Source organism: Phoca vitulina, unplaced genomic scaffold (genome assembly GCF_004348235.1).
Source record: "Phoca vitulina isolate PV1807 unplaced genomic scaffold, GSC_HSeal_1.0 scaffold8, whole genome shotgun sequence".
In the NCBI taxonomy this organism is placed as follows: Eukaryota; Metazoa; Chordata; class Mammalia; order Carnivora; family Phocidae; genus Phoca; species Phoca vitulina.
Genome location: NW_022589711.1, coordinates 79265993 through 79291457, shown reverse-complemented (window position 1 = coordinate 79291457; position 25465 = coordinate 79265993). Strand labels below are relative to the sequence as shown.

Here is a 25465-nt window from a genome sequence, read left to right as displayed (position 1 = left end):
TGCATGGCTTTATGTAAACTCTTAATAGCTATGGCTGACAGTTATATCTGGCCTCATTACATGCTTTTATTTTCTTATGGTTTAAAAAGCACATCTCCTGGAAAGGGATTTTAGTCCTGCAGGCTGTTGCATTTGGACACAGATAGGCTGAATGATCTTGTAGATCGTCCTCTGCAAATAGGTGATGTGTTCTTTGCTTTTATTTGTCCATACTATAGAAGTCCATTGAAACCAAAAAGTTGTCCATTGTACTAAAAGAAAAGGAAATTGGTTCAGCTGCACAGACCTCTTAGATGTCTTCTCTAAAAGCATTCCACACTCAAAAGAGCTCAAGGCACATGAAAGAAATCCTATGGTGGAGGAAGACGGCACAATGCTGGGTGCACTTGTGGGCGCTCATCTCCTGCCATCGAACAAGGTGATAAGGCTGAAGGACTGGCTACTTCTGGAAGTAATGGACTTCAGTGTGTTTCCTTTGCTTTTGTCTGGACATATTTAGAAAACCATGGGGAATTTTTCAGAAGGCAGCTTCCCAGAGGAAGAATAAAAATTGGGGGGTTGAGTTCGAGGCTCTTTATATCTTCTTTTTGAAATCAAAGTACCGATCACATTAACTGTGAAATCACCAGGACATTAGTGTTGCTTTGTGTGTCTTGTTTAACTTTTTTGGGCCCGGCTAATGGCTCTGCTAAAATATTATACGTGCATTTCAGAATGTCATTAGTCATTTTTGGCCATTGTTTTATTTCTTGAGATTTATTAGTTAGTTTTAAAAAATTAAGATGTAATTCACATACCATAAAATCTACCCCTTTAAAATGTGCAGGTCAAGGGGTATTAGTACGGGTATTTACCACCACTATCTCATTCAAGAGCGTTTTGTTCAACCCTGAGAAGAAACCTCTATCCATTAGCAGTCACTCTCCCCATTCTGTTTATTTAGTTTTGCCAAATAAATGTCATTAGCTATCTTTATTTCATGGAAGTCTTTCTTTTACAGGGTGTCATGACAGTTGTGTGACCTTCTACATAGAGGTTTGTCCCATCTAATGTCCAGACTAAAGTTGATTTGGGGGTGCATTTTCAGCACTACCACCAACAACATGTTGACTGAAATTGTTCGTGGACATAAAATGACATATGTTTAGTTACAATTCAGTGCATGTGAACTACAGTGTAGTTCCCACGAAACTAACTGAGCATGTTGAAGATTTCTGAGTATCTGCCAAATCTGGGCTCTGTTTTATTAGTTTAATGGATTGAGGAATCAGTTCTTCTGGCTTATATGGGAAGGTTTAAGTTTGTTTCTTTAACTAGTTTTTGAAAAAAATACATAAAATGTATTTGTATTTACACTTAGTTGATTTCTGAAGGATTGGAATTCATTATTTCTACATGACTGAGATTAACTTATTTAAAGTTTAGATTAACAATTTAGATTGATATTTTTTTGAATCTGTATTTTTATTATTATTTCAAAAGTAATATATGCTGATTGAAAAAAATTTTTAGGTACATAAAGCTTAGAAGAGTTGTTAAGTACAAAAAGAGAGTTGTCTTCTGCCTCTCACTTTATAGAGTTTATACTTAAACTATTTTTATGCCTAATCATATAACCTGCTTAATTTTTACTTAACTTTTAAATATACTATAGCAATGCTTATTTATTGAATTGTGTTGTTCTACGTTCTATCACTGTTTAAAGTTTCTGGAGGATTTAAAAATTTTTTCCTTCCAAAATGGTGATTGATATATAATCTTAGTAATCTTTTGTAAAAATCACCGTGGTCTGCTGTACTCTGAAAACTATAAAACACTGATGAAAGCAATTGAAGATGACATAAAGAAATGGAAAGACATTCCATGCTCATGGATTGGAAGAACAAATATTGTTAAAATGTGTATACTACCCAAAGCAATCTATACATTTAATGCAATCCCTATCAAATTACCACCATCATTTTTCACAGAGGTAGAACAAACAATCTCAAAATTTGTATGGAACCACAAAAGACCCCATATAGCCAAAGCAACCTTGAAAAAGAAAAGCAAAGCTGGAGGTATCACAATTCCAGACTTCAAGTTATATTACAAAGCTGTAAAGATCAAAAAAGTATGGTATTTAAAAAAAACACAGTATGGTACTGGCACAAAAACAGACATAAATCAATGGAACAGAAGAGAAAACTCAGAAATGATCCCACAATTATATGGTCAACTAATCTTCAACAAAGCAGGAAAGAATAGCCAATTGGTAAAAGACAGTCTCTTCAACACATGGTGTTGGGAAAACTGGACAGTAACATGCTAAAGAATGAAACTGGAACACTTTATTACACCATACACAAAAAATAAATTCAAAATGGATGAAAGACCTAAATGTGAAACCTGAAACCATAAAAATCCTAGAAGAGAACACAGGCAGTAACCTCTTGGACATCAGCCATAGCAACTTTTTTCCAGATATATCTCCTGAGGCAAGGGAAACAAAAGTAAAAACAAACTATTGGGACTTCATCAAAATAAAAAGCTTCTGCACAGTGAAGGAAACAATCAACAATACTAAAAGGCAACCTACGGAATGGGAGAAGATATTTGCAAATTACATATCTGATAAAGAGTTAGCATCCAAAATCTATAAAGAACTTATAAAACTGAACACCCCCAAAATGAATAATCTAGTTAAAAAATGGGCAGAAGGCACGAACAGACATTTTTCCAAAGAAGACAAATAGATGGCCAATAGACACATGAAAAGATGCTCAACATCACTCATCATCAGGGAAATGCTAATCAAAACCACAATGAGATATCACCTCACACCCATCAGAACAGCTAAAATCAGCAACACAAGAAACAGCAAGTGTTGGTGAGGATGCAGAGAAAGGGGAACCCTCTTGTACTGTTGGGGGGAATACAAACTTGTGCAGCCACTGTGGAAAGCAGTATGGAGTTCCTCAAAAAGTTGAACTACCCTATGATCTAACAATTGCACTACTAGGTATTTACCCAAAGAGTACAAAAATACTAATTCAAAGGGATACTGCACCCCAATGTTTATTTATAGCATCATTATCTAAATCATGGGAAGAGCCCAAATGTCCATCGACTGTTGAATGGATAAAGAAGATGTGGTATGTAGACAGAATGGAATATTACTCAGCCATCAAAAAGAATGAAATTTTGCCATTTGCAATGACATGGATGGAGCTAGAGAGTATTATGCTAAGTGAAATAAATCAGAGAAAGACAAATACCATGTGAGTTCACTCATATGTGGAATTTAAGAAACAAAACAAACGGCAAAGAGGAAAAAGAGAGAGAGAGAGAGAGAGGCAAATCATGAAACAGACTCTTAACTATAGAGAACAAACTGATGGTTACCAGAGAGGAGGTGGGTGGGAGGATGAGTTAATAGGTGATGGGAATTAATAGGTGCACTTGTTGTGACAAGCACTGGATGTTGTATGAAGTGTTGAATCACTGTATTGTACACCAGAAACTAGTATCGCGCTTTGTGTTAACTAACTGGAATTTAAAGAAAAACTTAAAAAAAAAAAAAAAAAGAAGAGGTGGTATAGAAACACAATGGAATACTATTTAAGCCATAAAAAACAATGAAATCTTGCCATTTGTAATGACATGGATGAAGCTAGAGAGTATAATGCTAAGTGAAATAAGTCAGTCAGAGAAAGATAAATACCATATGATTTCACTCATATGTGGAATTTAAAAAGCAAAATAAACCAGCAAAAGGAAAAAAAAAAAAAGAGAGAAGCCAAGAAACAGACTGTTAACTATGGAGAACAATCTGATGGTTACCAGAGGGAGGTGGGTGGGGGGATGGGTGAAATAGGTGATGGGGATTAAGGAGGGCACTTGTCCTGTTGAGCACTGGGTGATGTATGGAACTGTTGAATCACTATATTGTGCACCTGAAACTAATATAACACTTCGCCATATTGGAATTAGAATAATAATAATAATAAAAAGAAGACATAAAAAAATTACCATCATCTGTTCCTGGTCTAGTGGAACTTCTGAGCAACTGTGGAAATGTACATGCTTCCAAAGCTGGGTCTGTTTATCATCAAAGAAGGCCGTGAGTCCAGAACTCTTAAAGAGGCCTCCTCCCTCAGAGCAGCTTTTATCCAAAGATTTTAGGACCAAATGACTTCCATTGCATCTGAATTTTTACAGGCACAAATATTTCATCATGGTGTTACAGTTGAACATGCATACTTTTCAGTGATTCTCACGAATAGGATGGTATTTATCATGTACTATGTAAAAACATTAAATAGAAGGCATCAAAAGTTTGTGGCTAACTGGATTCACTAAAAAAAAGCCACCCTCTCACCTCAGCCCCTGATTAATTGCCTCTTTTTTTTCACTCTTCAGTCCACATGGTCTCCTGGAGTTTCCCAAAGACTCTTTGTAATTATGTAGGGATGCTTGGTTAGAACTACTCTTGGGAATCAGTTATTGGACTGAAGAAATGCCTTAGAGGTAGAAGAGATGGCTCTAGCTGTAAGCTTTTTGAAGTACCAAAGAGGAATTTGGAAGAGAATCCTAAATTTGTTTTAGGTCAGAAGTATCTAGGAAGGCTGCATAATGGATGTGAACTACTATTTATAAACAAGTTGAATTCAGCTATCACCTGAGCGACTACCTAATGATGGATTTGGCATCTTTGAATGTACAATAATGTTTTCATTCTATTAGGGTAACTTGTAGCAAAATAATTTTAGGATGTATATATCTGTATCTTCACTGTATTTTTTAAATGGTTTAATACCGTTCTTATCTGCTACCCTGTTTCATTCATATATAGTATCATATGCTGGAGTTATGTGGCTGTTGGACTGTGACTTGATATTGATAATGGACTGGAAAAAGTTGTAAAGAGCCAAGCAAACCATCTTCTACTATATGAATAGTTAATCAGCAATAAGAGTACCTTGCAGAAAATGCTGGAGTTTTAATGGATATTAGATAGCACTCACTGTTGGAAGAGAAAATGGAAAAAAAAATGCCACACAGTATAAAATGAGGTCAGGTTACACTTACTCTGTATTCCTCATAAAACAGGGAAGAATTGGTAGGCTCTGAAGTTTACCTTGTGTGTTCAACAGTCCACAAAGGGTTGGGCTTTATACTTACTAAATAGTACTTAAAAAGATTGTTTTTGTTTTTTCCCCTACATGATCTCACCCAAAGGTGAATTCATTTCCTTGTGTGATCACCCTGTCAAATGTTAATTTATCTCAACAAATTCTTATTGTGCTCTTACTATGTAGTAAGCACAGATTTTGGATAAGTATTGAATTTTAGATAGATCAGTGGTCAGTTGGATTCGTTGAAAGGAGAGTAGTTCTATTTGTCCCAGATAAACCTTACCCTGAGGGAAGAACTGGGAGATTGAAGAAAAGGTGTACTGATCAACAAGCCAGAATTGGGAAGACAAAAGTGGTGATTGTTTGGGAAAGAGTATGTTATCAAGAATCCACTCTAACCAGTATATCTGGCTCTGTGGTTGTTCTGAGGGTGTCTGAAAACTTCTAAGCCTTTGACACAACACGGAAGTTGTTTCTCCTATATGAAAGACTAATACTGGGGAGTATGTTTTATTTACCCAGTTCATTTTTGCTTTATCTCATCCAACAAGCATTTATAAAGTATCTGCTTACTCTTTATTAACCAGTGTGCTAGGTATTCAAAACCAGTGGTTAAATCATTAGACTTGTGCTTAAGGGTCTTAGTATCTATGTTTTTATAGGAAAGAATTTTAAAAGTTCACTTCATAGAACATTGTGAGTGTTCTATATAATTTTAAGCTTTGTGTAAGAAATAGTAAGTGGTTATTTTATTTATTTAAAAAGAAAAACATTTATTTAAAAGTAAAATTGGTGTTTTGTAAGTAACATGTCTGAAACTAAGATTAAAAATATATTCTTTTTATAACTTAAAAATGCCCAATCTAGGGGCCCCTGGGTGGCCCAGTTGTTTAAGTGTCTGACTCTTGGTCTCAGCTCAGGTCTCGATTTCAGGGTTGTGAGTTCAAGCCCCACACTGGACTCCATGCTGGGCATGGAGCCTACTTAAAAAAATTATATATATATATATATAATATATAAAATAAAGAAATAAAAATACCCAAACTAAAAAACTCAAACACTATAAAAACAATGTTCAATAACAAATTAAATTCCCTTCTACTCTAGATCTTTCCTTCAACTCCACATCTCCCTCCCCAGAAACAACTATTTATCAGTTTCCTGTTTCATATTTTGAGTAATAGTTTAAGCACGCACAAACATATGTGATTCCAGTTCTCTTTTCATACAAATGGGAACATAATACATAAACTCTACTGCTCCTTGTACTTTTTCAGGTCTATTGCAGTCCTTTTAACTGGCTGCTCAGTATTCCATTGTCTGGGTGAACTGTTCATTATTTAACCATCCTTTGCCAATGAACATTTAAAATTTCCCCAGGTTTTTGCTCTTATAGACAGTTATATATAAAAATTTATCTATTTTTTTACATATATCTTTCCCATGTGTGTTATCTTTGGGATAAATTTCTAGAAGTGAAATTCTAGAAGCTGGGTCAGAGAGTATATAGTTCCAATTTTGATAGATACCGTCAAAGGAGGTTCATGGGGGTTGACCAATTTATACCATTAGCGCTAGATCAGAGTACCTGAATCCCCACATTCTCACCAGAACACTGCATTTTAAAACTTTTTGACCTTTGCCTGTTGGCTAGGTGAAAATGTTATCTCATTTTAACTCTTCTTTCTTTATGACTAAAGTTGAACATCTTCTTATGAATTAAAAGCCATTTGTTTGTTTTGTGAACTTCCGGTTTTGTGTCATTTGCCTTTTTCTTATTGCTTTACTGATCTTTTTCTGATCAAGTTGTAAGAGTTCCCTTCTCTCTATATAAGAAAATTTGCCCTTTGTCGTATGTGCTGCCAGTATATTTTGCAGTTTGTTGTTTATGTTTTGACTTATGACACTTTTTTCTTTGTATATTTAAAAAAAATTCTTATGCTGTCAAATTTATTTTGTTTTTTTTTTAATTTAACTATTTTATAGTTTTTATAGTGTTTTACTTAGAAAGCACTTTCACTTTTAGAGGCAAGAAAGATTATCTGTTGTTTTCTTCTAGTATTTTCATGGATTAATTATATTTGCCTTTGATCAATCGGAATTTATTGTTATGAGAAGCGAGGGAGATAGAAATTTAGTTTTTTTTTTCCAGCCTACTAGACTCTATCTTTTCTCCACCTGTTTGAAGTTTTATTGTATACTAAATTCTTATATAAGTGGGTCTATTGCTGGACATTTTTCTATTTCATTGCTTTTCATGCACCCAGTGAAACTTTTAATCACTATAGCTTTATAGTATTTTAAAATCTAGAATTTTCCTAGCTATACTAGCATGTTTCGTTTTATTATCTGACCTTTAGAATCAGCTTATCTGATTGCAAATGACAACAATGACAAAAATTCTGTTAGTATTCTTATTGAGATTGCATTGCCTTTGTAATTTAATTGAGATAAGTTGATAATTTTACAATACCCAGGAACAGGATACTTTTAAAATTTATTTGAAACTGTATTATGGCTTTCTGGAGTCTTAAAGTTCGTATAGGACTTTTTACGTTTGTTATTAAACTTATTCTTAGGAATTTTTTGTTTAGTTACTGCTCTTATAAATGGGATCTTTTTTGGCATAATGTTTTCTGAGTTTTTTTGTTTGTAATAGTTTTTCCAGTTTCATCTCATAGGTCTTCTTTTTATCCAATTATATTAAATGTAAATACTGATAATTTTGCCTCTTCTTTTGCTGGTTGGGTCTTTCATTTCTTTCTCTCTTCTAATTGCATTGACTCATACTTTTCGGATAGTGTTAAATAATAGTGGTGATAATGTGTATCTATGTTTTGTTCCTGAATTTAGTAGGATTGTTTCTAGAATTTTATCATTAGTCACAATACAGGCCTTGGATTTCAGATACACACATACCCCCCATATAATCACGTTAAGGAACTATAACTACTTTTTTGTTTTATTAAGAATTTTTAAGGCGTGCCTGGGTGGTGCAGTCAGCTGAGCGTCTGACTCTTGGTTTTGGCTCAGGTCGTGATCTCAGGGGTGGTGGGATCAAGCCCTGAGTGGGGCTCCATGCTTGGTGCGTCTGGTTGGGACTCTCCGTCTCCCTCTGTCCCTCCCCTCTGTGTGCTCTCTTTCTTTCTCTCTCTAAAATAGATAAATCTTAAAAAAAGAATTTTTAAAATTAGGAATTCATATTGAATTTTATCAAACATGTTTCTAAATTTATAAATATTATCATTTTTTTCTCCTTTGACCTGCTAATGAGATCTGGTAAATCTCCTAATACTGAACCATCTTTGTCTTACTAGTAAAAACCTCACATGATCATGCATGTATTATCCTTTTAAAGTATTGATGGATTCTGTTTATTGATATTTTCATCAAAATTTCTATATTGATATTTACATGAATATCTGTATGAATCATAAATGAGATGGCTCTATGGGTTTTTATCTTTTTTAAAGGGTGCTTGAATCAGTTTTTTTTCTGGCAGTATACAAAGAATTTTAAATCTTTCTACCTTTTACTCCCACAAATTTAAATATCATTAGAATTATCCATTCCTTTGAAAATCTGGTAGAATTTGTCTGTGTAGCTATTTGGGCTTGGTGCTTTGTGAGGTAGGGCATTGATATATTTCTTAGTTACAACATAGGTTTATTAGCCTATTTTGATGGAGTCTAACACTAATTAATGACACGATGTTTATATATTTGATACTATTTGTGAGAGTTTGGATTATCATTTTTAGCTGTTGGATATTCTTCATAGAGATAGGACAGAGGGACAAAGTCAGGCTTCGGGGAAGTTGCTGAGGGATAGCAGAACCTACCATGGGAAAACCAGCCATATCCTGGTCATTGAAGGGTTGGCATTGAGATTTATGTGTGTAACTTCATATTTTCTCATTCATTTTAGTCAAAATATGTATGTTTGACTGGGGAAGGAAATTGTTAAGGATTATATCTGTCAGGGTTAAGCTGATCTGGTAGAGTTATTTGTAGGCTGTCCAGTGTTCGTAGAGGATGCTAGGCACTAAAAGGCTTCTTTAAGTCATCTTCATTTGAATTTGAGCTGTTTTGGCCAATACATTTATTTATTTATTTGTATTTGTTTATTTATTTTCTTTTATCCAAAATCTGTTTATTGGGATCGTGTCCCACTCACCTTGCTTCAGGGAGCTTTTAGTGCTGCTTCGGCCTGAAGGAGCATCCTTCTGTAAGCTTGCTTTTCCTCCCGTGGGCTGGCAGAGGCCAGCAGAGCAGCCGGCACACAGAACTACCGTTTGTGCGCAGCTACAGACGGTGGGGATTTTGTGGCAGCCGAGGCACTTCCCGTCCGTGGAGCAGGAGTGGGGGCTCTGCACGGGGCGCTGCTTCTTGTGCTTCCTCTTCTCCTCTTCCCGGGACAGGTGCAGGAGGTCCTTCGCGAGGGCCATGTTCTCATGGGTAGGTCGTCAACCGCCGAAAAGGTGGCCAGTACTCTCAGGTCTTTGATCTGGAAACACCTCACAGCTCACAGTATGCTCACGCTTTGTGGCCGGCTCCGTAAGTGCTTTTCTGTCTTCTGGTCTCACATGCTAGTTTTATCAAGGCTAAGGTCATAACACAGTCACTGCGGACGGCATTCTCCTAGACTCCCAGTGGTCATGAGACCATTTTTTAAAGAGGGTCATACGTGAAGAATTGGGTGTATACCTTAAAGAAGGAGTGGAAAGAGCACACAGGCTTTGAGTCAATCAGATGTGAAGTCATGTTATTTTTGCCGTTGAACTACTTATTAGGCTTCCCCCAGCCTTCATCTGTAAATAGTCAATAGGGATAATAATATGTACTTTGCAGGGTTTTATGAAGATTTAATGAGATAATGTATCTGACGAACCTGGAGCATAATTAGCATTTAATAAACTTCATAATAAATTCATTCCTTTCCCTTAATAGCTCATAATTTAGTTTTATTGCATGGTTTTCTTTAAATCTGGTTCCACTTCATTCGTTCATTCAAAAACCATTTATTGAGCACCTGGTCTGTTTCAGGCACTGTTCCAGGGGGGCTTAGAGCAATGATTAAGGCAGGCAGTGTCTGTGTTCTTATGAAATTTGCATTCTAATGCATAGGTAGAAAGAGATAAAAAACAAACTAGAAAATATCAGGTGGTGATTAGCAATGTGATAAAAAAACAAACAAGGAGAGATAGAAATCTAGTGTTAGAAGTGCTTCTTTAGATTGGATGGACAGGAAAGGCCTCTTGGATAAAGTGACATTTTACTGAGACCTGAATGACAAGAAGGATCCAGCAGTGTTAAGATCTGGAGGTAGAACATTCCAGGCAGAGGCACCAGGTAGCAGAAAAGTGGTAGTGAGCTTGTTATGCTCCATGCATAGAGGGATGGAACTGTTCAGACGAGGGCCAGATCTTGAGGGACCTCATAGGCCAGCATCTGGAGTTTGATGTGAGGGGAGTTTGGAGTTTCTCTTAAGCCTAAGATCTATGGTTGTGTGTTAATTATCATGGCTGAACTGTTGTGGTAATAGTCTAATCTCAGCATGTACCCAGATAACATACATAATATTATCCTTTGGGGAGAATGGGAATGAGAGCCTTATCTTAATATAGTGAAATAAGTGGATTAAAAATCAAAGTGAGGCGTAATACACATAACTAATTTTTATGTTAGCTAATGAGAGGTGATTAAAGTAATATGCTCATATAATTAACTTTTAATTATTTTTCTTAGTGACCTTCAGTTTATAATAACTCTTCTTGGGATATTGTGGCATAATATGAAAAGTTATGACCACATAAGTAACAAATTTGTTCTGAACATCACTCATATTTGATGGTAGCTTAGAATAGAGATAAAGGTATATTTTTTAAAATAAATTTTTTAGAATAGTTTTAGGCTTGCAGAAAAAGTTGTAAAGATAGTACAAAGAGTTCACACATACTCTACAACCAGTTGTGCTCTTACTAACATCTTACCTTAGTCAAAATTGAGGAACCAGTATTGCTGCATCGTTAAGAAATGAAATTTTTACTTGCAAAGTAATTCTGATGCTAACCATCAGAATTAGTTAGTTAGTGCACATTCACAGGTTGAGGTCACAGTTCTCCACAAAACTCTTCTCATTTCATACATCAGCTGGAGGCTTTGGGGCTGCTAGACCACCTGTGTTTCTGACCAAGGAGTTATATAAATTCAGGGGTTTCCACTAACTACTTCTCAGGTTCAGTAATTCCCTGGAATGACCCAGAACTTAGGAAAGTGCTATACTTATGATTACAGTTTTATTATAAAGAATATAAATGAGGACTAGCCAATGAAGTGATGCATAGGGCCAGGTATGGGAGGGTCCCAAATGGAACCTTCCACGGGGTCAGGATGCATCATCACCCTGAGGCACTTTGATATATATGATTACCAACCAGGAAAGCTCACTGTGGAATGTCTCTCAGTTTGGGTTTTTTTTTTTTTTTTTTTAAAGATTTTATTTATTTATTTGACAGAGAGAGAGAGAGACCGCAAGAGAGGGAACACAAGCAGGGGGAGTGGGAGAGGGAGAAGCAGGCTTCCCGCTGAGTAGGGAGCCTGATGCGGGGCTTGATCTCGATCCCAGGACCCTAGGATCAAGACCTGAGCCGAAGGCAGACGCTTAACGACTGAGCCACCCAGGAGCCCCTCGGTTTGGGTTTGTTATATGTTTTTCTCATGATTAAATTGGGGTTATGGTTTTTTAGGGAAGAAGACCATAGAGCTAAGGTGTCATTCTTACCACATCATATCAAGGGTACGTAATCAATCTGACTTAGGACTGTTGATGTCGACCTCAGTCATCTGACTGAGATAATGTTTATCAGGTTCTCCACTGTAAAGTTACCCTTCCCTTCCTTCCCCCTTTTTCATATTATGCTCTTTGGAAAAAAGATACTATGTGCAGCCTACACTTAAGGACTGGAGAATTATGCTCTGCCTCCTTGAGCATGGAGTAAGATTTAGGAATTTTTGATAGAAGAGAAAAGACTTGGAATGTGTAGGTCATTAAGAATCTGTTAACCTTTTTCAAGTATTAGAAAAATGGAATCTTAGAGCTGGATGGGACCTGAAGGGGCCATAGTTTGAGACTGATAGAGTCCTCTGCTGGGGAAAGGGACTATAATAACTCAAGTGCTCATTTACACGTTTCTGTCTCAAGTTGCTATCTATGGAGTGGGAGGTGACCTATGGTAACCTTGCTGAACAAAAAGCCTTCAGGCTTCTCCCAACCATCAAATGTGTTTTATGATAGGAAATATAGTGAGAGCTGCTTCTTTCCATGTGTACAGTTGTTGTGCACGTTACTTAATTTCAGCTTATTAAAGTGGTGCAGGCTATTTTCCATGAAATTTAATTCTTCTATAGGTTTGACTTTTAGAAGTTGAATTTTGATTTTGTTATTGTTGTTTTTATCTGGAAAGGTTCAACTTTTGGCTTATGGGAAAATTGTTTTAATGTGTTAAGTACGTTCAGGTTCTGTGATCTGGGATGTCAAATTACTTATAGGACTGTTTAGAGAAAAGATGATCACTATATTAAATCTGATAGTTGGTGAGTGGGAAAAATACATTCTGAGTTGGCTGAAGTATTTGAGAACCCTACTGTGACATGTGTCCTCATGCAAATAGCTGTCCTCATGATAAAACTCTAGCTTCCAGCCAAATGCAAATAATATGAAATTTTTAAGTCAGAATATTCACTGAAAGGCGCATTTGGTCTGGGATGAGGGGAAGAGATGTTGTTCACCTTGTAGTTTGATTTGCATCTTTTTAATATTATTCTTTCAAGTGCTCCAAGCAACAAGCATCATTTGTAACATCTAAAAACACTTAGCCTCTTTTGTGCTCATTATAAAACATGTAGTTCTTAATGGGCTGATTAATCCAAACAACACCCTCTGAGAGCAAGAGTGTTACCTCCACTTTATAGAAAGAAGAAACCCAGGGGGTGATAGTGACATGATCTGATTTGAGGCAGTGGCTGAACCTGGTAGATTAGTTTTGGTTGTTGTCTTGACTGGGTCCATATCTAACTGAAAAGAAAAGCTGCGTCTTGTACGTCAGCTGGTGAACCTCACCCTGCCATGCAGGGAATAACACTTCTAGGGAGAAATGTTACTTATGGACTGGAAGATGGAAAAGTCCCACCCAAACAGCACACTGTGTAATGTATTGCTATACCTTTTCATCTTCAAAATGTTGATCCATCAGTAAGTATTGTTTTCCCCAGTAGTTTTTCCAACTCTATCTATCTATCTATCTATCTATCTATCTATCTATCTATCTATCTATCTATCTCTGTCTACAACATATACAGTCTTTTTCTAATTAACTTCAGATCAGGGTTTCTCAACCTGGATACGGTTGGCCTTTTGGGCCAGGTAGTTCTTCAATGTCGTGGAGGCTGTCCTGTTCGTTGTAGGATGTTTAGCAGCATCCTTGGCGCCTGCTCAACCCCCACCCCCACCCCAGACTGTGACAAACAGAACTGTTTTCAGATATTACCAAATACCCTTCAGGAGGCAAAAATCACCCCTAGGTGGGAACTACTGCTCTAAAGTTAGCCAGGCAACCTTCAGACCCCAGTTTTGTTTTTTTTTAAGATTTTGTTTATTTATTTATTTGAGAGAGAGTGAGAAACAGCATGAGAGGGGAGAGGGTCAGAGGGAGAAGCAGGCTCCCCACTGAGCAAGGAGCCCAACGTGGGACTCAATCCCAGGACTCCGGGATCACGACCCGAGCCGAAGGCAGTCGCCTAACCAACTGAGCCACCCAGGCGCCCCGAGACCCCAGTTTTGACTGTCATGTGTAACTAGTCAGTGCCATGCATCACCACCAGCCTCTTTTTCCCCAGCTGTAAAATCAGGGACATTATTTGTGCCTGTTTATGGTGTTTCAGGATTTGGTTTAGAAGATAAAACACTAAAGAATAACTTTTTATAGCAAATTTATTTTGACACAACACTGAGCAGTTTTAAAGTAATCCAAATTATATTTACAAGTTAAGTACATTTCCCCAGGTGAATTTAAACTATCTTGTCACTGCTTAATTATATTCATATCTACTTTTAGGAAAACTGCAAACATGTCCCCACTTACCTCTTTGTAAAGCTTCACAGGGCGCCTCCAAGCAGTTTTTGTCTGCAGCTCTTTGGTCTCAGAGTGGTTTTGCTAACCAGTTCTCAGTGCTAGTGGTTTCAACTAGCTGTTTCCCTAAAGACCTAATGGGGTAGATCTCGGGGAAATCCCTTTACTACTTTCCCCTAAATCTGAACTTAAAGCTGAGAAAGGGAATACTTTCTCTTCAATCAGGGAACCAACCAACAAACACAGATTTCCTCCTCTCTACCTCTTCTTAATTCAAAGCTGAGAGTTTAGGAAACCCTGGCCTGGGAATACTTAAAGGAATAAATCTCTCCGACTTTCTTTGAACATCTTATGTACATCATAGATAAAGGTTCATGCTGTTTGCTTAGATGCCGTTATGCAAGAATGGAGTAAAGCAAAAGAAAACCTGCAAGCATCATCTCTTGCCCCCATCATCTTTTCCTTTTGGATATATATATCCAAAAGATAGGTTGAGAGTTTGCTTCTGACCAGGGGCTGGATTTAGGGGTGGGGATGGGGGAAGGGGTAGAATGAGCTGCCTAGACTCTGTGGAAGGTATTTTTTGGGCTGCATCTCTGCTACTTTGCATCCAGATCTACCCTTCATCCTCAGTTTTTCAAAGTATCTTTTACATCACTTAGCACATTTTCTTCTTTTGGGTGATCTGAAAAAAATAAGAAACCCTGAGTAGAACGTACACATAGAAGGATTGCATGGGTATCAGCTTTGTAACTGTATTTTTTTTCCCTTTGTGGGACTCCTTTAACTTGAATGTTCTCCCTTTTACAGCTGGTACCGTTGGCTGTCCCAGGAAAGCAGAGGAGCATAATGATTAAGGGCTTCAACTTTGGAGTTGGAAGGATCTGCATTTAAATTTCGTTATGCCTATTCCTAGCTCTGTCTCCTAGCTTCTCTGTGCCTCATCTGTAAAACAGGTGTTAACAACACCAGTTTCATAGGATAGGAGTGTGGATTAAATGAGATAATGTCTTTTATCAGGTACTTGGTAGAAGCTCAGTGAAATGTGCTTCCTGTCCTTTCACTCTCCCTTCCTGCTTTTCTTATCCTGCACCTACTGAAGCCAGTCAATTCCATATACTTTGGATAATCCAGAATAAACAAAAGGACCTCCTCTCCTCCCATTCCCTCCCATGCTCACTCTGCCTATCTTTTCTAAGCCTCAACACCCCAAGTGTGTTCATGCCCAGGGCCTTTGCATTTACTATTCTCTTTGCCTGGCACATGCTTCCCACATAGCCATAGGGCTTGCTCCTTCATTTCCTTCAGGTCTCTATTCATATGTCACTTACCAGATAAACCTTCTCTGGGGGCACCTGGGTGGCTCAGTTGGCTAAGTGTCTGACTGTTGATTTCGGCTCAGGACATGATCTCAGGGTCGTGGGATCCAGCCCTGCGTAGGGCTCTGCACTGGGCGTGGAGCCTGCATAAGATTCTCTCTCCCCTCTCCCTCTGCCCCTCCCCTGGCACACTCACTCACACTCTCTCTCTAGAAAAATAAAATGTTAAAAAAAAAAGAAAAAGAAAAACCTTCTCTGACCACTGTATATGAAATAGGACTTGCTCTCTTTCCTGCTACTTCCTAACTTCCTTGCCTTGCTTATTTTTACCCCATGCCACTCAGCATCTATTGGTATATTTTCGTTTCTGTACTGTCTATATCTCCCCACTAGAATAGAAGCCTCATAAGGACAGGGACTCTTTGCTAATTGCCATATTGCTCAGTGCTTAGGACAATACTTGGCCTGTTTTGGTACTCAATAAATATTTGTTAGATGCATGAATAAATAAATATTATTTTTTATTCATGCTACATTTTTGAGTTTTTCAAGAAAAAACACATGTGGATTGAATTTAAAAAGTAGTTAAAATATTTAAATTGTCTCTTATTGTTATTGCCTCAAAATACTATTCAACTTAGAGGTGACCAATTTTTAGCCTTCACTGTTTTATGTTAAAATATGATTTCTTCTGAGGCTTTTTTCTTTTATACAGTTTTAATTTTAGAGAACTTTTAATTATATCATTAACATTCCTGTCTGTAGGTCACTGCTGTGTGGTGGATTGGGAAAACAGGGAGAGTCCTATATTCTACTTATATCAATTTTTTGTGACCTTCAGCTGATTGTCAAAATCCCAGTACTTTTTTCTTTTTATGGAGAAGTTGAAATACATGATATACTGGGGTAGATTTTCTCAATAACCTAAATTGGTGTCAAGAGATATTTTGTGATCAAAACCCAGTTGGCTGCTATGGGGAAAAAAAAATCTGATTTGCTTTTTAAAAATTAAATATTGGAAATTAAATTAAATTAAAAAAAATTAAAGTTAAAATAAAATTAAAATTAAAAAGAAAATTAAATATTAAATAGCATGCAATATTTAAACAACTGGAGTTGTGGTCATTTTAATTTTAGCAATCTGATGATAATTACATGTGTCAGCCAAATGATTTGCCATGTATCTTTTTTTTAAAAAGATTTTATTTATTTGAGAGGGAGAGTGATTGAGAGAGGGCATGAGTGGGGGCGGGCAGAGGGAGAGGGAGAAGCAGACTCCCTGCTGAGCAGGAAGCCCAATGACGAGGAGGATGTGGGGCTCAATCCCAGGACCCTGGGATCATGACCTGAGCTGTAGGTAGATGCTTAACTGACTGAGCCACCCAGGTGCCCCTTGCCATGAATCTTTAAAACTCTCACCTAAGATGCTATTTTATTTCTGCTCTATTTGTGCTTTACCTCTGATTCTGTACCTGGCCTCCTTTGGATTAATAAAGCATTCTGGGAACAGGAAAATCTGGTATCCTTGTGAATTCTATGGCTTTCGCATATTACCTGTCTTTATTTCAGGTAGGGAACAATGATAAACAGTTTAAACAATTTTTTAAACAAACTTTGATAGGCAGTTTCTTTATGAGCTAGTTTATGACTTCTGGCTTTTTTTTTTTTTTTTATAAGACTGCATAATGTTTTTCATTTTCTGTTTAGTACTGCCTGCTCTCAGAGTGTTATACTTTGCTCTCCATAATTTATTTGAGAAAACATAGATCTATAAATAAGTCTTTTCAGTGTGGGAATGATGAGATTTATTAAATGGTTACTAATATTCATATGGCAGGGCTTTTTTGTCCTTTTAATAATGATAAGAGAAAAAGCAAAAATATTTACCACATTATTTACTGTACCTACCTACCAAACATTTGTGATTTTTATCTAGGAGGTTTATCCGTTTTAGGGCCAGTCTTTTCTGAAATATGAAAATAAAACCTTTGCTTTGAAGGACATTTTGCACTTGGAACAAAGCAGAATTTGTTAAGTAAGTGGATTTTATATCCCGTGGGGCTACAGAAGTAGTAATATTTTATTTCTGGCACCCTGGGATGGGTAACACGGTACTATGTAAGATTACCCGTCCACAGCCGTTCACACAATGAGGAGTGTTTAAAGCAGAACCATCTACATTTTCTGAGTTTTATGTACATCAGCAAATAATTCAAACTATGTTTGTTCCCCTGTGCCAAGGAGTTCTCGTGTTGTTGGGATGCAGCTTGGCATAGCACAGTCCTCCAGCAGAGCAGTGCCTGGCTGTTTGTGCCAAGGTAACTTGTACTCTCTTTACTATACTCAGGGGACTTCTGCAGGTTGTTTTTTTCCAGACTGTGTCCACTTCCTCCAGTGCACTTCTCTTTTCGTATTTTTCCTCTCTCACAGCGTCTCAGCCTGAGATAAATTTAACTCTCCATAGTGTATGGGAATTTGGGGGCTTGTATTATCTACAAAGTAGGATGTTATATCGAGTCACATTGCTTAATCCTGGTTAGCTCAGTGTCACACAGAGTTTGAGTTTATACAGCCATTTCCAGCTCTCCTTCCACTTTCTCCTACTTCCAGCCACTGTCTAATCTGGGCTAGAGCTATTTCTATCCATTGCCTTGGTCACTGGGAATGCAAGCTCCAGTCTCCACCCCCCTCATTGCCTCCTCCCCCATCTTGCTTCCCCACCCCCCCCCCCCACCAGCCCTGCTCAGCTTCAGAGATAACAGAAATATTTTTTGTAACTTCATAGAAGGCATCTTGGTGGCTAACCAGGGTCCTGCCCAGCAAGACCCTGCTTAGATGTTTTGTCTTAGGAATAAACTCGACAAACTTCTCTTTCCTGAATGGACTCTTTACACTGGAAAGGTTCATCTTTGTCTTTTTGATTCCACAATGTTCCAAAAGCTGTAGCTTTCTCACAATTCTGTCCTCATGGTTTTTCTCTGCTTTCTCATACCCAGGGTCCCCAACCCCACTCCAGGCATTCTCTGGGATCTGTGACAGTGCTCGGTCATGTGATTAGTAGAGAAGGATGTGGTCATTGTGTGGCTAGGCTGTGGTATGCCGTTTAAGCTAGTGGCTAGAAACCTGCAAACCAGACTTCAGAATCAGGGTTTAAAGATACCATTGTGATCCTATGCAGGCAAAAATCCACTCTTAGAATTCCTTCATTTTAAAAAGGTAGGCAATTGGGTCTTAAAAGATAAGAAGGGCACTAATGTTTGCTGAGCCCTGTTCTCATTCAGTCCTCACAGCATTCCTGTAGAGGAGCAAGTGGGTGGCAGATGCAGCTAAGAAAACAAATACAAATATAGATACAAAAATACAAATACAAAAAGGTGCACAAATTATAAATGTGCCTAATAAAGTCACACAGTGACTTCAGAAGTCAGTGTGGTATGGCATGATTTTGGAAAGTCACGGAGACCTCACTTTTATCCCAACAAAAGCAATAGTCCTGCTGGGGCAATGTCCTTTTTTAAAAGTAACAAATATAAGGGGACCTGGGTGGCTCAGTCGTTAAGAGTCTGCCTTCGGCTCAGGGTCCTGGGATCGAGCCCTGCATCAGGCTCCCTGCTCCGTTGTGTCTCTCTCTGTCAAATAAATAAAGTCTTAAAAAAAAAAGTAACAAATACAGAGTTTTGGTTAAAAAAAGTACAATTAAAAAAATTTAAATGAAAAAATCTCCCTTCTCATAGCACTGGTATGGTTGATGGGCTCTTTGGAGGTAAGAGCATGGACTCTATTAAGAAAGAGAATGGCATGTCATTTGCAAATATCTTCTCCCATTCTGTCGGTTATCTTTTGGTTTTGTTGACTGTTTCCTTTGCTGTGCAAAAGCTTCTTATCTTGATGAAGTCCCAATAGTTCATTTTTGCCCTTGTTTCCCTTGCCTTTGGTGATGTTTCTAGGAAGAAGTTGCTGTGGCTGAGGTCGAAGAAGTTGCTGCCTGTGTTCTCCTCTAGGATTTTGATGGACTCCTGTCTCACATTTAGGTCTTTCAACAATTTTGAGTCTATTTTTGTGTGTGGTGTAAGGAAATGGTCCAGTTTCATTCTTCTGCATGTGGCTGTCCAATTTTCCCAACACCATTTGTTGAAGAAACTGTCTTTTTTCCATTGGACATTCTTTCCTGCTTTGTTGAAGATTAGTTGACCATAGATTTGAGGGTCCGTTTCGGGCTCTCTATTCTGTTCCGTTGATCTGTGTGTCTGTTTTTATGCCAGTAACATATTGTCTTGATGATTACAGCTTTGTAATAGAGCTTGAAGTCCGGAATTGTGATGCCACCAGCTTTACTTTGCTTTTTCAGCATTCCTCTGGCTATTCAGGGTCTTTTCTGGTTCCATACAAATTTTAGGATTATTTGTTCCATTTCTTTGAAAAAAGTGGATGGTATTTTGATAGGGATTGCATTAAATGTGTACATTGCTCTAGGTAGCATTGACATTTTCACAATATTTGTTCTTCCAATCCATGAGCATGGAACGTTTTTCCATTTCTTTGTGTCTTCCTCAATTTCTTTCTTGAGTATTTTATAGTTTTCTGAGCACAGATTCTTTGCCTCTTTGGTTAGATTTATTCCTAGGTATCTTATGGTTTTCGGTGCAATTGTAAATGGGATGGACTCCTTAATTTCTCTTTCTTCTGTTTTGTTGTTGGTGTATAGGAATGCCACTGATTTCTGTGCATTGATTTTATATCCTGCCACTTTACTGAATTGCTGCAAATGACATATCAGGTAAAGGGCTAGTATCCAAACTCTATAAAGAACTTATCAAACTCAACACCCAAAGAACAAATGATCCAATCAAGAGATGGGCAGAAGACATGAACAGACATTTTTCCAAAGAAGACATCCAAATGGCCAACAGACACATGAAAAAGTGCTCAACATTGCTCGGCATCAGGGAAATCCAAATAAAAACCTCAATGAGATACCACCTCACACCAGTCAAAATGGCTAAAATTAAGTCAGGAAATGACAGATGTTGGTGGGGATGCGGAGAAAGGGGAACCCTCCTACACTGTTGGTGGGAATGCAAGCTGGTGCAGCCACTCTGGAAAACAGTATGGAGGTTCCTCAAAGAGTTGAAAATAGAGCTAGCCTATGATGACCCAGCAATTGCACTGCTGGGTATTTACCTCAAAGATACAAATGTAGGGATCCGAAGGGGTACGTGCACCCCTATGTTTATAGCAGCAATGTCCACAGTAGCCAAACTGTGGAAAGAGCCAAGATGTCCATCGACAGATGAATGTATAAAGAAGATATATACACAATGGAATATTATGCAGCCATCAAAAGGAATGAAATCTTGCCATCCATTTGCAATGACGTGGATGGAACTGGAGGGTATTATGCTGAGTAAAATAAGTCAATCAGAGAAAGACATGTATCATATGATCTCACTGATATGAGGAATTCTTAATCTCAGGAAACAAACTGAGGGTTGCTGGAGTGGTTAGGGGTGGGAGGGGTGGGGTGGCTGGGTGATAGACATTGGGGAGGGTATGTGCTATGGTGAACGCTGTGAATTGTGTAAGACTGTTGAATCACAGACCTGTACCTCTGAAACAAATAATACATTAAATGTTAAAAAAAAAAAAAAAAAAAGAAGGAAGGCAGGAAGGGAAAAATGAAGGGGGGGAAATCGGAGGGGGAGACGAACCATGAGAGACTATGGACTCTGAGAAACAAACTGAGGGTTCTAGGGGCACGGGGTGTGGGGGATGGGTTAGCCTGGTGATGGGTATTAAAGAGGGCACGTATTGAATGGAACACTTATATGCAAACAATGAATCATGGAACACTACATCAAAAACTAATGATGTAATGTATGGTGATTAATATAATGTAATAAAATAAAAAGCTTCTGCACAAAAAAAAAAAAAGAGAGAGAGAGAGAGAATGGCAAAATTCCCTCCGTGAATTAACTGCAAGATTCCTAGATTTTTCAGAAAGCCTACACAGGTGAATGGAAGACACTGGCTGGCCAGCTGGTCTGGCTGCAGCATTAAAGCAAATCCTGGGGATAACTCAACACTCAGTGGAAAATATGCATAGGAGAAATTTAGGGTGCTACTCAGAAGCTAAATCAGGAATAATACAAAGAGCTGGGTTTTTTTGTTTGTTTGTCTCCCCCCCCCGCCCCGGTAGGCAGGCATATACTTATTTTCCTTCTTTCCTGTATGGTGTGTTAATCTAGGCCTCATTCCTTGGCAGGACCAACCCTTTCCAGCATCTGATAATTTGTTTAATCAAAGTTATGTTTTTTTCAGTAAAAATTTCAGAAATTAAAAACTTATCCCATACTTTGAAGAAACCACTGGTAAATTTTGCACAAATACTAATTTCCATGTCAAGAAAAAATGAAAATAGTATGGCGGATAAATTTAGATAAGATACATTCTTATATATAATCCTTTCTAATACATACTTTATGGGTTCCCTAAGGTGACTATTTTCTCACTGAAAAAAAACCCTCTTCTAATGATTTCACTGCTATTATTTCTTTATTTAGCTATTTAATTATGCACGACAATTGATGGACGGAGAACAATTTTTCAAATTAAGCTCTGAGCCTTCATATTCAAAGGTATTTTTCCTTCTCTGCCTTAAGAGATCTTTTTTGAGTTTATGTAATATTTAATCTTTAAAAATATTTGAGAGACTCAGCATAGGGATTGTTAAATGTAATTTAAATAACCTCTTCCTTATGAAAGAGAGGACAATTGTTTTTGCTGAATTATAAATGTTATTGTATAATTTCAAGCTTTCAGAGACTCTAATATCTCGCAGTTCAACAACCCCTCTTTGAAAGTCAGAATGCCTGAGAGAATCCCATTTCCATATCTAAAATTAGAAACGGCATGCAGGGACTCCAGGCATTTTACCAGACATAGTAATGATATGTTTTCTCTTTTTGTTAAAACTTGAAGAAAAAAATCAACCAGGTAGCTCTCTACAAAATAAGTAGTCTGTCTTTCTTTGGACAGTCCTTCTGTCCGTTTATTTTATTTGAGAATCGATTGTTGCTGTGTATCTATGGTGTGTTCCTTACCACTGCCCAGTTTTTGATTTAGGATTTTCTTTCTCCTAATAAAATCTGTGAGGTCATACAAATGTTCTTCTTTCTGTATTTTGTTTATGGACAACTATATTTGTGAAATACACCTCTGCCAAATTTAAGCCAAGTGTTATAGATATCTTGGAGGGTCTTCTGTAAGTGCTCTGTTTGCCATGCATGGGGCTTTGCCTTGTGACTTTAAATAGATACCAACTGCTAGAGCGGGTGCAGAGAATTCACATTTGCAGTTGGCCCTTACATTATTTGACAACTGATCATCAAGTGTAAGGAATCTGCTTCTTCCCTTACATTTGGGACATTGACCTTGGGGAGGAGATTGGGGTAGGGCCCAAATGGAAGAAGCAAAATCCTCTCTGGGGACTGGACGACATTCTCCTGGCATCTGGCTTTTCCACCCTGTCCAGTCAAGCTGCTCTGCTTGGGCAGCTGGCTGTGTTCCCAGCCTACAGAGGATCACTGCCCAGGGCCTAGAGCCCTAGCTCAGTTTGGCAGATTATCCGTGATTTTTTTATTACTACCTCTGTACTCCAGTGGCATATGTAATTCAAATCTGACTGTAATTTATATCACCTTGAAGCCTAATAAGTGTAGTCTTTACCTACATCTTAATATTTGCCAGATTGTTTTTTCTCCCTACAGTTAAAAGTCAGAAGGTCCTGTATGAAATATGAGAAATGAAAAAGTAGGGGCCTAATTTCAGAACAGTGGTCCCTTGACTAGCAGTACTGTGGGGGTAAAGCTTTGTGCTGGTGGACTTGTCAGATTGCTGTCTGCAACACTGCAGTTCAATTTCACATTTGAAAACATAGTGAAATCTAAATTGGACACTACCCCCTTCTTCCCTTTAAAATCCTTCAGTAAGGTGTGCCTGGGTGGCTCAGTGGGTGGAGCATGCGACTCTTGATCTCAGAGGTGTAAGTTCGAGTCCCTGCTGGGTGTAGAGATGGCTTGCAAATAAAATCTTTTTAAAAAAAGAATCAAATTCCTCAGTAATTTTTCATTATGTAATGAAAAGGTATAGCCCATACCTGAAGCCCATAGGCAGTATCTGGCCTGTAAACTTGTTTATTTGTCCTGCTCAGCATTTAAAAACCTGTAAATTTCACATAAGGACCAGATTCTCAGCATCCCTTGAAAATCTGGAAGATGTGTCAATATTGAACCTTTATTCTCACATTGGCTGGAGCTAAGAAGAAACAGCCCCCCACCCCTTGGGTTGGGCAGTCTGCCATACCAACTGTTGCCGTACACTCTGAATACTTGGTCCATTTACATATCCATTGGGCCCTCTAGGCACCCTGGAAAACCCCTCCAACCTCATTGCCTTCTTGTATTCACATCCTTCTCCATTTTACCTGTAAAAAAAAAAAAAAAATTTGCAGAACACTAAGGAGAGGATAATCCTCCCCAGCTTCTGGGCGTTTGCAGACTCTAGTCTCTCTTCTTGTGATGCCTCTCCCTACTTTCTCCTCCTGATAGACTCTTACTTAGCCTTCAAGACCCAGCTCCCTCTCTGCCGGTTTGTGTTAGATGCCCCTCACCCAGGCTCCCTTCACTGTTCTCTGTGCCTTGGTCATAGCACTTAGCACACTGTGTGACAACTGTTGAGTTACATGTCTTTCTCTCCCTTAGACTGAGGGCCTTGAAGGCAGAGTCTGTCTTACACCTTTTCTTTTACTCAGTCAGTCACAATTCTTGGCTCATGGTAAGCTTGCAGTACAGTATTATTAACTGATAGGTTTAACATTGTGTAAGGCTGTGGCTTCTCTACCTTAGCTGTACAGTGGAATCACCTGGACAGCTCTAAACAGTCTCTATCCACGCTTCACCCCAGACCAATTACATCAGAATCTGAGAGTGGGGTCCAGGAATTAGTAGTTTTTAATGGTTCCATAGGTGGTTCCAATGTGCAGCCAAAGTTGAGAGCCACTGCTCTAAGATGTTTGACTAGGGGAATCTAAAGAAATTCGCCACGATTTTAGTTTGGGATTGGACCATTTCTTGATGATTTTACGAGAGTCCGCCTGGGATGAACATTTTTACTTAACTTTGGCAGCACATGGGCATTTAAATAACTAGGAATCTATTTTCAAGAAATCAGTTTCTCTTACAACAGTCAAATAATTTTGCAAGCTATAATGGTGATGGATACCTAATCAGCAATGTCATGTGCAGTACATTAACAGCTTTTTATAATTTTGGTAGTTTATGTTGTGTAGCCATGTGCCATTTTCCACGTTGCTGCATTTTGATTTAAAATTCAAGTGAATTATTTTTCAGTCACTCTATAAATTAGCTCAGGCATTTGTTGAGTTTCCAATACCAACTGCTTCTCTTTTCTGCATATTCTTTTTTGTTTTATATTGGAACTGCTAGTTGGAAAATAGACAAAGCCAAAACATTAATTGGTGTCGTGTGGAAAACACACTTGGGATAAAAGCCATTTTAACTTGGTGAAAGCTATCACCAGCTGCATTGTCTAGTAATTAAATGATCAGTCCTGAGCTCATGATTAGTTTGGAGAGAGTTCAGCAAAAAAAAGAAAGAAAATAGTGGAAGAATTGAGGAAACATTTATGACTTGGGATTGTCTTTATGTTGGAGAAGAATAGACTGAGGCAAAAGAATTTCTGTATGGACACTTTTTTTTGTGGATGGTAATTTTTGTCTCCCCTGAGAATGAGGTAGTGGGCATTTAGTTTAAAAGTAAGGGAGTTTTAGGGATTTATGTCTAAAGAATCATTTCTTGTTCATAAAGACTCTTAGATAGTGG

At 38.0% G+C, this 25465-nt stretch overlaps 1 protein-coding gene and 1 pseudogene across 1 annotated transcript in view; one reads left to right on the top strand and one right to left on the bottom strand.

Moving 5' to 3' along the window:
* PPM1L (protein phosphatase, Mg2+/Mn2+ dependent 1L) overlaps nt 1–25465 on the top strand; it is a 295870-nt gene that overhangs the window by 22685 nt on the left and 247720 nt on the right. The gene's annotated exons all lie outside the window — the stretch shown is intronic.
* LOC116634106 lies at nt 8390–11598 on the bottom strand (annotated as a pseudogene).